At 37.1% G+C, this 14,485-nt stretch overlaps 1 non-coding gene and 1 pseudogene across 1 annotated transcript; one reads left to right on the forward strand and one right to left on the reverse strand.

Annotated features, from left to right (window-relative positions):
- Nucleotides 1-851: 851 nt before the first annotated feature.
- LOC140846313 (U11 spliceosomal RNA) lies at nucleotides 852-985 on the reverse strand. The gene has a single exon (XR_012125342.1). It is a non-coding gene; the product is annotated as a U11 spliceosomal RNA (small nuclear RNA).
- Nucleotides 986-2,148: 1,163 nt separating this feature from the next.
- LOC108395502 (succinate dehydrogenase [ubiquinone] cytochrome b small subunit, mitochondrial pseudogene) lies at nucleotides 2,149-2,628 on the forward strand (annotated as a pseudogene).
- Nucleotides 2,629-14,485: the final 11,857 nt, after the last annotated feature.

Raw genomic sequence — 14,485 nt, forward strand, 5'->3', positions numbered from 1 at the left:
TTGGGGATCAACAGTGGTGAGGCTTAAATCCTCACTCCCCTGTTTTGAGAGAAATCTTCTGCATCTGTGGATATTTTATTGCCCTTGTCTAGCTCGGATTAACACATAGTCTACAGGCACTCACCTGATCATCTACAATTGCTCTCTTACAACACTAAACTATGTTTTCTAACTTTATCTTGCATCTACCTACCACTTCAGCATTTTATTAAAAATAAAAATAATAATAATAATAAAGGGAGAAATGTGGGATCCACATATAAATCAAGTATAAAAATCAAACGAATATTCATATTTGACCTGAATGTTTATAGTTCATAATGCGTGATCAAAACCGAAAGTTTCTGTGATGACTGCCCTTGTACTGTTCACCATGTAAGAACTTATTCACTATGTAAGAATTCGTTCACCATGTAAGAACTTGTTCGTTATGCTTCAGAAGATTGGAGACTGACGAGAATTAGGCTTGAGATGGATTAATGATTGTGCATTGAGCATTGACTCCTCTATACAGAATTTTATTGTTGTTAACAACCATTTGATCAATAAATATGAGAGATGCCCTCTCAAAAAAATAAAAAGCATGTGTGAACTTCCAATTCTGGAAAAGTAAAATGGATGTATTTCACTCTCTTCTTCTTACTAAATACAGCTAAAACTCCTAAACATAATACATAAAACAAACATAGGAAGACCTTCTAAAATATTGTGGAAAATGAGGCAAATTTGCTAGGGTTCTTGGAACTTGAAGAACAGCATGGCAGTGTGGTCCTTGGGTTTTAGTTTTCTTTTGCCTCTTATGTATCGCAGATAAGATGTTAGAGAAATTTTTTTTTTTTTTTTTTTTTTTTTGGGGCGCCAGGACCAACGATCACCAGCTGCCCAAGTACCAAAAAATTACGCTTCCGAAATCTCCCGATGTCGACTCCGCACGAAGAGCACACGAGCCGCCCCACGTGTGCCACTCACGACAGAAGCCCTTTTTTATGTTAGAGAAATTTACAGCTCAGAAAAGCCAACAAGTACAGACAAAATGTTAAATACTGTGTAATTGTAGCTATAGAACATTCTTGAAGTGATAAAGAGAAACAGATGAAGTACTGATTAATGGTTGCCAGGGGTAGAGATATATGCAATAATACGATTATGATGGAGTCGCAGAAAGGAATTTCTTCGTGGTGATGGAGCTGCTTTGTATCTTGAATTCTATGGTGATTACATACATCTATACATTTGAAAAATGTGTAGATCTGTGTATATACATGCACACACGTGCACATAAACACATGCCACACAAATCAATGAATGTAAAAACTGGTGAAATCTGAATAATATGTAGTGTTGTTAACTGTTTTGCACCAATATCAACTTCCTGATTTTGATAGTATAATTATTTAAGATATCTTTGTGGAAAGTTGGAGAGAGAAAGGGTAGCCAAACCTCTGTATTATTTTTGCAATTTCCTGTGCATCTATAATTATTTCAAAGTAAAAATTAAAAAAAAAAAGAGAGATCCATTTATATTCAGGATACCAGAGACTCACTTCATACCCAAAGACATACACAGACTAAAAGTGAAGGAATGCAGAAAGATAGTTCATGCAAATAACAGGGAGGAAAAAAAAATTAGCAGACCTATATCAGACAAAATAGATCTCAAAACAATGAAAGCAAAAAAGAGATGAAGAACTTTCCATAATGATTAAGGGGGTCAGTCCAACAAGAGGAAATCACCATTATAAATATCTATGCACCCAGTATAGGAGCACATAAATATGTGAAAAAGAATACTAACAATTAAAGGGGGAAATAGACTGCAACATAGTCATTTTAGGAGAGTATAAACACCACCCAAAATAATAGATCAACCAGACAGAAAATAAAAAAGGAAAAAAATGGACAGAACAATCCATTAAATCAGATAGTTTAACAGCTATCTACCGAACATTCCTGCCAAAAGTAGCAGGACAGATGTTTTTCTCAAATGCACATGGAATGTTCTCCACAATAGGTCACATACTAGGGGATAAAGAGAGCCTTAATCATTTCAAAAAGACTGAAATTCGCCACGTTCCCTCCCCCATGGCGGGGGCCTGGTGGTGTGAATGCCTCAGGGTCGCTGGGTGACCTTGAGCTTTCGGGAGTGAGATGGTGCTGCTCTGGAGGCTGAGCATCCTGGGCGCTCCCTGAGGCAGAAGAGATTTTTCCCTCCGAAGCCCAGTGGTCAGACCCGCTCATGTCTCAGCATTTCTTCAGGACCCCCATGACCCCGAATGCTGTGGAGCACAGCACGTCCTCCTGTTGCGCAGCTGCCACTCAGGCTCCAAGGCGGCATCTCTCCATTGGACTGCCGAGAGGGTCGTTAGTGTTGTGCCCCTGGGCCTCCTTCCAGTTGCTTATCTGAAGCCTTGCTCTGCGATGGACTGCTCCCTGGCTGCAGCCCTAACTCTCCATAGTCACTGGGGCCTTGAGCAGGTTGTCACTGACTACATTGCAGGGGCCACAGCGCAGAAGGGTGCCAAGGCGGGCGTCTTGGCGCTCTCGGCTTTGACTTTCGCTGGGCTCTGCTATTTCAACCACTATGACGTGGGCATCTGCAGGGCTGCGGCCCTGCTGTGGAAGCTCTGACCTTTTGACTTAGTGCTTTGAGAATCTATTGTATACCTCTTTGCTGTCGTGCCATTCAGCTCACAGCAAGGAGGAAATACAGATGAGTGCATTGGTGAGACAAATCTAATCACCTGGTTATTTTTAGAATTTAATCTTTGAGGAAAATTTCGAAGAGTAATTGTGTCCAGGAAATTAGGAGAGTGAGTTCTGTATTCTGAGCTGATGGCGTCGTCCCCCGGCTTCTTACAGTGTAACTAAGCATTGTATTTGAGCATTTGCCTTTGAACTTGTCAAACTCTTAAAGGGAATTAAGCTTCTGTATCTGTCCTTGGCATGATGGAGAAAGGGAAAGACTGTTAATTCGTAAGTAAGGATTTTGCAGAAAATCAGGCAGTGTTTATTTAATCTTCGGAAATGCCCCCCTCCGCTCTGGTGACAGCAGTTACTTGTGGTCCCATGTCCTAGACTTTAAAATTAGGAAATGCTGATATTTCACACTACTAATTTCTAAATCCTAGGAAGAAGATCCTGGAGAGCTTTTGAACGTAGAGAAGTGCCATGCAGGTCATAGGTCCCCTTACAGATGTATCAAAATACTGCAGATTCCAAACTGAGACTTAATCTTCAAATGTGTTTATTTTACTTGTCCAAACTATAAGGAATAAATTGTTTTTCCCACTGTGGGAATCTAATGTGAAAGTGTATTCCGTGAAAATAAAAAAAAAAATAAAATGCTGTATAATAAAGATGCATTCTATTATTTTTTATAAAAAAAACTGAAATTCTATCAATCAACTTCTCAGACCACAATGGTCAGAAATTAGAAATAAATTATGCAAAAAAATCAAAAAGCCTACAAACACACGGTGGCTAAAAACAACATGTTTCTAAATAATCATTGGATCAATGACCAAATTAAAAAAGAAATCAAGCAATCCATGGAGATAAATTAAAATAATACCCAACAGCCCAAAACCCATGGGTTTCAGTAAAGGCAATTCTAAGAAGAAAATGCATAGAAATACAGGTGTAGCCCAAAAAGACAAGAACAATCTCAAAGAAACAGGCGGAAAATCATAATTAAAGAGGCTGGAAAAAGAAGAACAAATGAAGACCAAATTAGTAGAAGGAGTGACAAAATAAAATCAGAGCAGAAATAAATTAAAAAAGAGAAGAATAAAGTAATAGAAAAAAATCAGTGAAACCAGGAGTTTCTTCTTTGAGAAAATAAAAAAATAGATAACCCCCTAGCCAGACTTATCAAGAAAAATAGAGGGTACACACATAAACAAAATCAGAAACGACAAAGGGATAATCACCACAGACATCATAGATATACAAAGAATTATTAGAAAATACTATGAAATATTATATGCCAATAAATTGGACAACATAGAATAAATGGACAACTTTCTAGGAAAATATCATTTTCCAAGACTGACCCAGGAAGAAAAGCTGAACAGAGCAATTACCAATAATGAAATAGAATTGGTAATCAAAAACTATCTGTATTATGTATTTTCATATTGCTTTCCCCAATGGTTGCACCAATTTACATTCCCACCAACAGTGTAGGAGGGTTTCCATTTCTCTGCATCCTCACCAGCATTTGTTATTTCATGTCTTGGATTGTAGCCATTCTAACTGGTGTTAGGTTGATATCTCATTGTGGTTTTAATTTGCATTTCCCTGCTGATTAGTGATGTGGAGCATCTTTTCATGTGCCTGTTGGTCATCTATATTTCTTCTTTCAAGAAGTGTCTGTTCAGATCTTCTACCTACTGTTTAATTGGGTTATTTGTTTTTTTTTGTGTGTGTTGAGGCGTATGAGTTCCCTATATATTTTGGATGTTAACCCTGTGTCAGATAAGTCATTTATGATTATATTCTCTCAGACTGTAGGGTGCGTTTTGGTTCTGCTGATTTTCTGTACACAAGCTTTATAGTTTGATGGAGTCCCATGTGTTCATTTCTTATTTTGTTTCCCTTGCCCATGGAGATGTATCCAGGGAAATATTGCTTGTGTTTATATTCAAGATATTTTTTTATGTTTTCTTCTAAGGTTTCATGGTTTTTATGACTTACATTCAGGTCTTTGATCCATTTTGAGCTTACTTTTTGTATGGAGTTAGAAAGTAATCCAGTTTCATTCACTTACATGTAGCTGTCCAGTTTTGCCAATACCAACTGTTGGAGTCTGTCTTTCCCCATTGTATGTCCATGGCTTCTTTATCATATATTAATTGGAATATATGTGTGGTTTATATCTACGCTTTCTATTCTATTCCATTGAGTTATGTGTCTGTTCTTGTGCCAGTAGCAAATTGTTATGATTACTGTGTCTTTTTAGTAGTGCTTGAAGTCAGGGAGCATAATCCCCCAGCTTTGTTCTTCTTTATCTGGATTGATTTGGCTATTCAGGGTCTTTTGTGGTTCCGTATGAAATTTAGTACTATTTGTTGTAGTTCATAATGAATATTGTTGGTATTTTGATAGGGATTGCATTGATTCTGCAAATCGCTTTGGGCAGGATGGCCATTTTAACATTCATAATTCTTCCTATCCATGTGCATGGGATAGATTTCTATTATTTGTGTCTTGTTTAATGTCTCTCATTAGTGTTTTACAGTTTTCAGAGTACAGGTCTCTCATCTCCTTGGTTAGGTTTATTCCTAAGTATTTATTCATTTTGATGCAATTGTAAATGGAGGTGTCTTCCTGATTTCTTTCTTCTTGCTCATTGGTCATATATAGGAAGGCAACAAGTTTCTGTATAACAACTTTGTATCCAGATACTTTGCTGAATTCAGTTATTAGTTCTAGTAGTATTTTGTTGATGTCTTTAAGGTTTTCTATGTATAATACCATGTCATCTGCAAATAGTGATGGTTGATCTGCCTCCTTACCAGTCTGGACGCCTTTTATTTCTTTGTGTTGTCTGATTGCCATGGAGAGGACCTCCAGAACTATGTTGAATAAAAGTTGTGAGTGGCATCCTTGTCTTGTTCCCAATCTTAGAGGAGGAAATTTTCAGCTTTTTGCTGTTAAGTGTGATGTTGGCTATGGGTTTGTTGTATACAGCCTTTATTATGTGAGATACTTGCCCTCTACACCTATGTGAACAGTTTTTATCACAAATGGATGTCGATTTTTTCAAATGTTTTTCAGCATCTATAGAGACGATTACATGGTTTTTGTCCTTCTTTTTGTTGATATGGTGGATGATACTGATTGATTTACAAGTTTTGTACCATCCTTGCATCACTAGAATAAATATCACCTGATCATTACGGATGATCTTTTGTGAAAAATTTATTTCTTTCTCTTCTTTCTTTCCTTCCTTCTCTCCTTCCTTCCTTCCTTCCTTTCTTCCTTTTTTTCTTTCTTTTTCTCTCTCTTTCTCTCTCTCTCCCTCTCTTTCTTTCTTTTTCTCTCTCTCTTCTATCTTTCTTTTACTTTTTCTTTTGTTGTAACAATTGTAGGTTTTCGTTTTGTGCTTACCAAAGGTTCAATGATAACTTCTTTACCATATAACAGTCTATCTAAACTTACTGATTACTGTATCTCAAACTTGTTCTGAAGGTTCCTTTTTTAACCTTCTTCTACCTCCTCCACACTTTATGCATTAGGTGTCATATTCTACATTTTTTCATATCCCTTGACTGATTTTGTGAGCTGTTTATTTTGCTTTATTTTCATACTTGCAGTGTAATTAATTGGTCTACTACCTTTTCTGTGGGTTTATTTTCACTGTTGACAGATATTTTTCCTTAGGAACATTTCCATAGAGAACAGTCCCTTTAAAGTATCCAGTAAGGCTGGTTTAGTGGTGGTGAATTTCTTCAACTTTTGTTCATCTGATCATTGTTTAATCTCTGCATCATATTTAAATGATAATCGTGCTGGTTAGAGTATTCTTGGTTGAAGGTCCTCTGTTTCATTACACTAAATATATCATGTCATTCCCTTCTGTCATGAAAATTTTCTGATGAGAAGTTTTCTGATAGCCTGATCAGGTTTCCTTTATATGTAATCTTTTTCTCTCTCTCTGGCTTCAATACTCTCTCATTGTACTTGAACTTTCCCATCTTAATTACACGTTATGGTGTTGTCTTCTTCGGTTTCTTTTGTTAAGGGCCTTCTGTGCTTTCATGACCTGAATGTCTAATTCGTTCCCCAGATTGGGGAAGTTTCCACAATTATTTCTTCATAGTGGCTTTTTATCCCTTTCTCTCTCTTTCCCCTTCAGGTACCTCTATTTTGTGAATATTGTTGCATTTGGATTGGTCACACAGCTCTCTTATTCTTTCATTACTGTACATTCTTTATCTCTGTTTTTTCTTCATTCTTTTCTTGCTCCCTAATTTTCAAATCATTTTGAACTTCTTCAACCTGTGAAAAGTCTGCTATAAAATCCCTCCATTGTGTTTCATTTCAGATATTGTATTCTTCCTTCTCTGGACATCTCTTTTGTGTGCATAACTTGGGGGAAAATCCTGGGGCAAAATCCCTTTGAAACTGAAATCAGTCAAAGGGAGAAATAAAGTTAGAGAAACCTGTTTTTTTTGTGTACAGGTAGTCATCCACATCTTCTCTTCCATGACTCTCATGACCCGGCTGCAGAAAAAGGGGACCCCATCAACCTCTGGTCCTGATACAACCTCGCTCATCCTTGTAATTACTTATTGATATGGAGAGGGACCACTTCTCTCCACCTCTTGGAAGCACCTATTGATATGGAGATGCACTAAAGCCAGGCAAGAGATTCTGGAAATATTGCAGTTTTACCCACAGCCTACCCCTACAGAAATCTTACCCTATACTCTACTCATTCCCCGTCTTCTACCATGCTCCTTTGTGAAAAACTGAAGCATGGTAACCGGACTAATATCATATAGTAGCTGCAGCACTAAAATAATAATAATCCTCAAACTGGAGATTTCAACTACTTTCAAAATCCTATGCAGATTAAGTCCATAGCTCACGCATTCCACAGTCAGTCAGTAGCTGAACAGGTAGGGAGTTCAGAGCAATCATGTGTGGCAGTTGCAGCCAGAGTGTGGGTCCAGGCCAAAGGTGTAGAAGAAAATAACCTTAAGGGTGATAAGATACATATTTTAATGACATCAGCATAGGAAAATTTTGTCCATCAGGTACAATGCATTCAAGACAGAAATGGGAACTCATGCTGGACTAGTATAAAAGACTTTTATCCCACTCGCTGTGGGAGTTACAGATGGGTGATAAGCATGCCCCCTCACAATTGACTTTACCACCTGGACCCTCAGTCTGAGCTTACCTGTAGTGGTCTGTAACCACAGGCCCTGCATGTTATAGACCCCTCAAGTGTATTCAGGGATGATAGAAATGCACACAGTGTACCCGATTGGGGTTAAACACCCTAGTCCCAATGAGATTTGGACATTCTTCACTCTAATTTCCTTATCCCCATACCAATATATCACAGCAGGAGTCTCAGGAAAATGCTCAGGGTTGTCTTAAATCAGAGAACATTCAGCTTCTGTGCCCTCCAAGACCAGAACATCTTGTACATTCATGGGGACCAATGACCTGTGAATTCTACATGTGGCTCCAGTCCCCACCACATCCACTAAGGTGGGGGCTTTGATCCACCCTGTCAGTCAAATTGTAGTGCTTCGTGGTCCTCCTGTGGGGGTGGGTGCCCAGGCAGTCCTTGAGTACTGTCCCCCAGGAAGTCTTTCATGGATAGATGTTGGATGTTGGGCTTTGCTTCTGGCTTCAGTGTCTTGGGCCTCAGCAGCTGCAATTGCTGCTCTGGCTTCAATTGGTGCCACTGTTCTAACAAGATCCTGTTGGGCTTCCCATCAAGTTTTTTTTTCACTACCTTGGCCTTTATCAAATAAACCTATATGTGGGTCCTCAAAACCTTCTTGGGGCCCTTTGCACCTCTCCCTTCAGTCATAGCCCATACTTCCTTTTGTCCCCTTATTGTTTCAACCTCTCCCAGATCTTCAAAAGTATGAGTAGCCTCACTTATGGGTTTCCCTATGTCAGGGGCTATAATATAGTCACTAGGGACCCAGAGGGAAGTCGGGGAGCTGTATGGAGCACAAAATGTCTCATTCTTATAATGAGTAACTACTACTCAGGGCCTGGGGGGTACATATTATAGATGATAATTTTCATGCCCAGCTCCTGTAACACCTATAGGAACACCGCATACATCTCCCAGTGAGTGGGTAAATATGGGAAATCATCTTGATTATGCCAAACTGCCCTGATGGCTGCTTTCATCCAATCCAAAAGTGCCCAGTTCCCTAAGGTGTGGCAGGCACTTTGCAACCACTGGTGGATAGTAGTGTGAGTCATCATGGAAGGAACAACTAGGAAAATGTTGCATGATTTTGAGATCCAAATCTTATACTTTGAATTTCAAAAGGGCAAAGATCAACACAAGCATTCCAGCTGAGACTATTTTTAAAGTTTGAAGACCAAAATATTAGGAAAGTTCATCGTTTTGAAACCCAGTTTCTGAATCTGTTTCAGTGAGAAAGAAGTAACCAAAGCAGGGATATTCTCATGGTTATGGGTCAAGTACGATGTGGGCTGAAAAATAACTCCTAATATTAATGTAGTGAAGATTATGAAGGTGTGAAATACATCAATTAACTTGACAAAACATTTATTGTCATGTCTGGGGGGTAATCAGAGGGGGTTTAAGAGGATATAGCAGGGGAGGGTTGGAGTCTGCTCTGGGAAAACTTTTCAAGGATATTTTTTGTGAATGGCAGCAGAATTGTTTTTTCATAGTTTTCAGGAGCATTTAAGGTAGACATTATTATAAATTCATATAAAATGCTATATTTGCAAGATAATTTTGGAATAACCATGGAGAAAAAAAACATTATTATGTGAGATAGATAAATAAGACAGGTCTTGCGTGGATCTCCTAGATACTGGGAGAGAAGATGAGAGCTATTACGCAAAGGGAGGAATTGACCATACATAAGAGGATGGATATTTTCCTCTATGGTCAAAACTGGAGTACTCAGTATGTGATTCTGAATCTTGGAGGTAGTAGTAAGAGCAGAGGAAGCAATGCCTTTGATGTATCATCTGAGCACTTCTTTATTCTCAGTATTGCCTCTCAGTCTCAACTTATCCAATTCTGGGCTGCCTTGTGAAAAGCAATCTGGATCCCATAAACATTTCAATTTTGTTGACTGAAGTTATGTTTGTCAGCAGATGGTGTTGAGAGATCACACGTAAGGAACGGGCTTGTCCTCTCAGATCTAGATGTTTCCTTTCTCTTTCAATAAGATGACTGGCAGTGAGTGGTGACTTGGAAGTAAGTAGAGGAGAGTGTTTTCAACGTAAGTAAGTTTTACTTTATTCTAGGTGGCTTCCCCAGCAAAGCCTACCATCGCTTCACCAGGTGGCTGTCCAGCAAGTTTTGCTGTCATCCCTGCACACATTTTCTGTGCACCCAGCCTGTGCACCTCAACACACCTCTCCACCCACTACTGTTCCACAGCCACACACCCTCTTCCGTCATCTGAAATACCATTGACTGGAAATTTTTTGCAACCTCTCCCCATATGAGATATTTTTGTATGCTGTTGAGTTCTCTTTTTATCATCAGTAATGCTACATATTAAAAAGGAAATTCTTTCATGGATGCAATCTGACTCTATATTGGACATTTCTCTTTGTCAAAGGGAAAAATGTTAAAACATTTTAAATAACTATACAGAGAGTAACAATATCATTGGAAAAATATTCATTACGTTCTTTCTCTGAAAATATGAGGGTAATTGTAAAATACTGGTTATGTCGATTGTCAATAACGTGCAATCATAGGTGTTTAGAAAATCCAAAATACCTGTGGTAAATAATACAGAAAAAGCAATGCATGATTCCGTTCATTGGTTGCTCAATTTGGGAAGATACTCTCTATATTCACATCACCCTGTATTTTATTTCATTTCTTCAATTAGGATATTCTGTCTTCTCAAAATCAATATTTCACATCATGGTTGTCCATCAGTTTTAGATTGGGGAAAGAAACAGATTATTAATAAGCCCAAATACATTTCCTCAGCAAGAAATCTCTTACAAAACCGTCTTCCCTAAACCTTCCATCCTATTGGGTATTGTCAGCTATGGACTGTATGCTGAATAGTGGATCTCCAAAACATACTCATCATGTATGACTGGAAGTTTTCTGTCCTTGGCCTTCACCTACATCTGTTTGACGATCATCCTCCCTCCCCAGTTCCTGGTGAATGCCACTTAAACCTCTGCTTCAAAGAGTTTGTCTATTTTAATACCTATGTGAAAGTGAGTTTATGCAGTATTTGTCCTTCTCTGGCCTATTTCACTTAGTACAATATCTTCTCGGTTTATACATTCTGTTGCAAATAGCAGGTTTTCCTACTTCTTTTGTGGTGGAATACTTTTGATAATTTACAGAACAGGTACAATTTTGTTTCTTTTTTTACCAGTGTTTGTTATAAAAATTATTATTTTCTACATCTTATTACATTGTCCAGGAAATTCAGAGTAAGATTTAGTTATAACATCAGTATCTTTTTCTTGAATTCATAACAGAAGAAAAGAATATTTCAAATTTATGTCTGAGGTTTGATGTTTGTTGTTATAGTTATTCTTTATTAGAAAAAAAGATGGTCCTAGCATTCCTTTTTCTGAGATATTTTTAATTAGAAGGGGTTATTGAATTTTACTCAAATAGCTTTGATTCTTTTTTGATATATTTTTCATGAATTTTAGTTGATGTACAATATTATATTGTTCAAAATATGCAATGTATTTATTCAACAGTTATAAACCTTATTAAATCCTTACCCTAACTAGTGTCATTTCTATCTGTCAACATAGAAAATGTTCAACACTGAATGAGTATATTCTCTATACCGTAACTTTATTCTATGAAATCTTTTTTCTCAAATATTTGTTAGAATTAAAATTTCATTTATTTAAAAGATTCAGAAACATTATTTTTTCTATTATATTCTTATGTTAACTTTGCTGAAGATGTTTAGAATGGTGTTTCATTTTCATAATTTTATATGTTTGGTGTAATATTCGTAATTATATCTTCATGATATATATATATTTTCCCATAAAAATTACACTCCTCATAAGTATAAATTAATGAAATAATGAAATTAATATACCCCTCTATGGATCACTAATGAAAACCAATAGAACACATCTTGAGTAGAATAGAAACCTTACTTTGATCCTTTGCAAGAGGTAGTAACTAGACTATTTCTTCATCTATTTCATCAGGCATTTCTTAATTTTATTAGTGTTTTCAAACTTCCAATCTTTTTACCAATGTTTGACATGTGTAAGCTTGTATTTGTTATTTTGCTTTTTAAAGATATTATCTTTGTCATACAGTTTATACTCTTTATGTGTGACAGTTATTAGCTACACCCAAAGCAAAGCACAATCCCAGTGTTCCACTAATATCTCTGATTTTATTTTTTCCATAATTCTGAATTACATTTTGCAATGATAGATCTATCACTAATATGAAATGTTTCAAACAGCACATTCATTTTGTGATACATACCCATTACATCAGTGGCAAAGTTCAAAATAATATGTGTATAGAACTAAAGAGCACCTCTCCCTAAACTACCTAATTATATTTAATTTGACTTAAATACTACAATTCCAAAGACTTTTCTCAGAGTCAGTTTTAAGTCTTTGTTTCTAAGGCTGTAAATGAGGGGATTCAATGATGGAGGCACCACTGTGTAAAACACAGACAGAAAGATATCCAGATCTGACATCTCATCAGAGACTGGCTTCAGGTAGGCCAAGGCACCTGTTGAAAGAAACACAGTCACAACAACTAGATGAGGGAGGCAGGTGGAGAGGGCTTTGGACCTGCCCTCCAGGGAGGATATCCTTGAGACAGCAGAGAAGATGTGCACATAGGAATATAAAATAGAGATGAAGCAAGCTAGTGAGATACTTGCAGTGAATACTGTCACTGACACTTCGCTAATGTTCATTTTTGAATCTGAGATAAAAATAATCTGAGGGATATCACAAAAGAAATGATGGATCTTATTGGAAGAAAATGTTGTAGAAAATGTTGCTCCTGTGTGCATGGCTCCAGAGACCACTGCACTGATGTATGAAGCCACCGCCATCTGCCCACAGGCCTCCTTGGTCATGATGGTCTCATAGTGCAACGGATGGCAGATGGCCACGTAGCGGTCATAGGACATCACTGTGAGGATGGCTACTTCAGCAGAAGCAAAACTCAAACAAAAAAGCACCTGGGAAATACATCCAAGGAAGGATATTGTGTTCCTGTTCATAAGGGAGTTGAGAACAAATTTAGGAACAGTGTCGGAAATGTAGCAGAGATCTATGAGTGACAGGTTCTTCAGGAAGAAGTACATTGGTGTGTGAAGCTGAGGGTCCCAAGTAATGAGTGTGATGATGAGTCCATTTCCTAACAGGGCTGCCAGGTAAGCCATGAGGAACAGGACACCATGGAGGATTTGCCTCCTCGGGTCCTCAGAGAATCCCAGAAGGTGAAACTCAGTGATTCCAGTATGATTCATCATCTTGTTCAATGGCAAGTTCTCTAAGTGATCTGTATATTGTAATCAAACACATGGAAATGAAGGAAAAATTTACCTTCCTGTGTAAATACATACATTCTCTGCATTGATTATTTCACAATATGCTTATGTATAAATACACATAAGTTTGTATAATATATGTATATCTACGTAACGAGTTACACTTAAAATACATAAAATTTTATTTGTCTATTAGACCCTCAAAAGCTGCACAAATAAAATAAATGGAATAGCTTCTAAAAAATGTAAGTTGTTTGGTTGTTTCTAATTGAGGATATTAATATTTCTAAGTCCCAGTTGCAGAGAGAGATTGGTTTTATGTTTCAGTAATGGGCTCTTCAAAGTTTAGCAAGTGCTGGGATAATAGGATGAACTGATCTTTCAGTGTTTATCTGTTTCTGTGTTGTTAATGTTTCCATCGAGGTTGTGTCACTTCACCAACATGACTCACAACAGTGAGTAACATGCTCAGAATTTTTCTTCAGGTGTTACCAGAAACTCCAGTGCATCATTATAATTTCAAATAAAACCAAAGTAGCAAGCTAAAACCAAGGAATTCCTGGATACTTATTTAAATATTTTCATTATGTGCATAATAATTAATTTTCTTGTTGGTTTTATTTATAACTTTATGGATTAATGAGCCATGGAAACATCATACTGATTAAAAAATTGCGTCAAAAAATGACATATTCTGTGATCCCCCTTGTATGAGGTACCTAGTGTAGTTAAAAACCTATGGACACAGATTAAATGGTGATTGGGAGGTAAGGAGATGGTAAAGGAACTTGGTATTCTGGTTTAATGGGTACAGAGTTTCAGTTTTGTAAAGATAAACAGTTCCGGAGATGGACAATGAACATGGTTGCTGACCACCAGGCTGTATACATAAAATTATTTATGATGGAAATCATACGTCATTGGTATTTTGCATAGTTACAAATAATTTAGCCTAGATGTGTAAAAGTTTTTTTTTTTGAAACTTTCAGAATGCATCCCCTCTAAAATGAATGAGTCAGGAAAGGTAAATGTGAGGGTGTATTTTAAAGAAAACACCCTGAAAAATCATATTATTTTCCTACATGTCAGATATTTTTCAGAAATTTTCTGATTTGTGCAGGAGATATTTTTAAATTTTAAGAAACTTCTGAATTTCAGACAGGTCATTTGTAGAAAAGGGGGAAATCCTTTTCAGGTTTATAATGAAGTCTCTGAGAATCAGTTTAATGTAGCAGAAAGAACATGGACCAGGGATTAGAAAG

The sequence above is a fragment of the Manis javanica genome, chromosome 14 (genome assembly GCF_040802235.1).
Source record: "Manis javanica isolate MJ-LG chromosome 14, MJ_LKY, whole genome shotgun sequence".
Classification (NCBI taxonomy): Eukaryota; Metazoa; Chordata; class Mammalia; order Pholidota; family Manidae; genus Manis; species Manis javanica.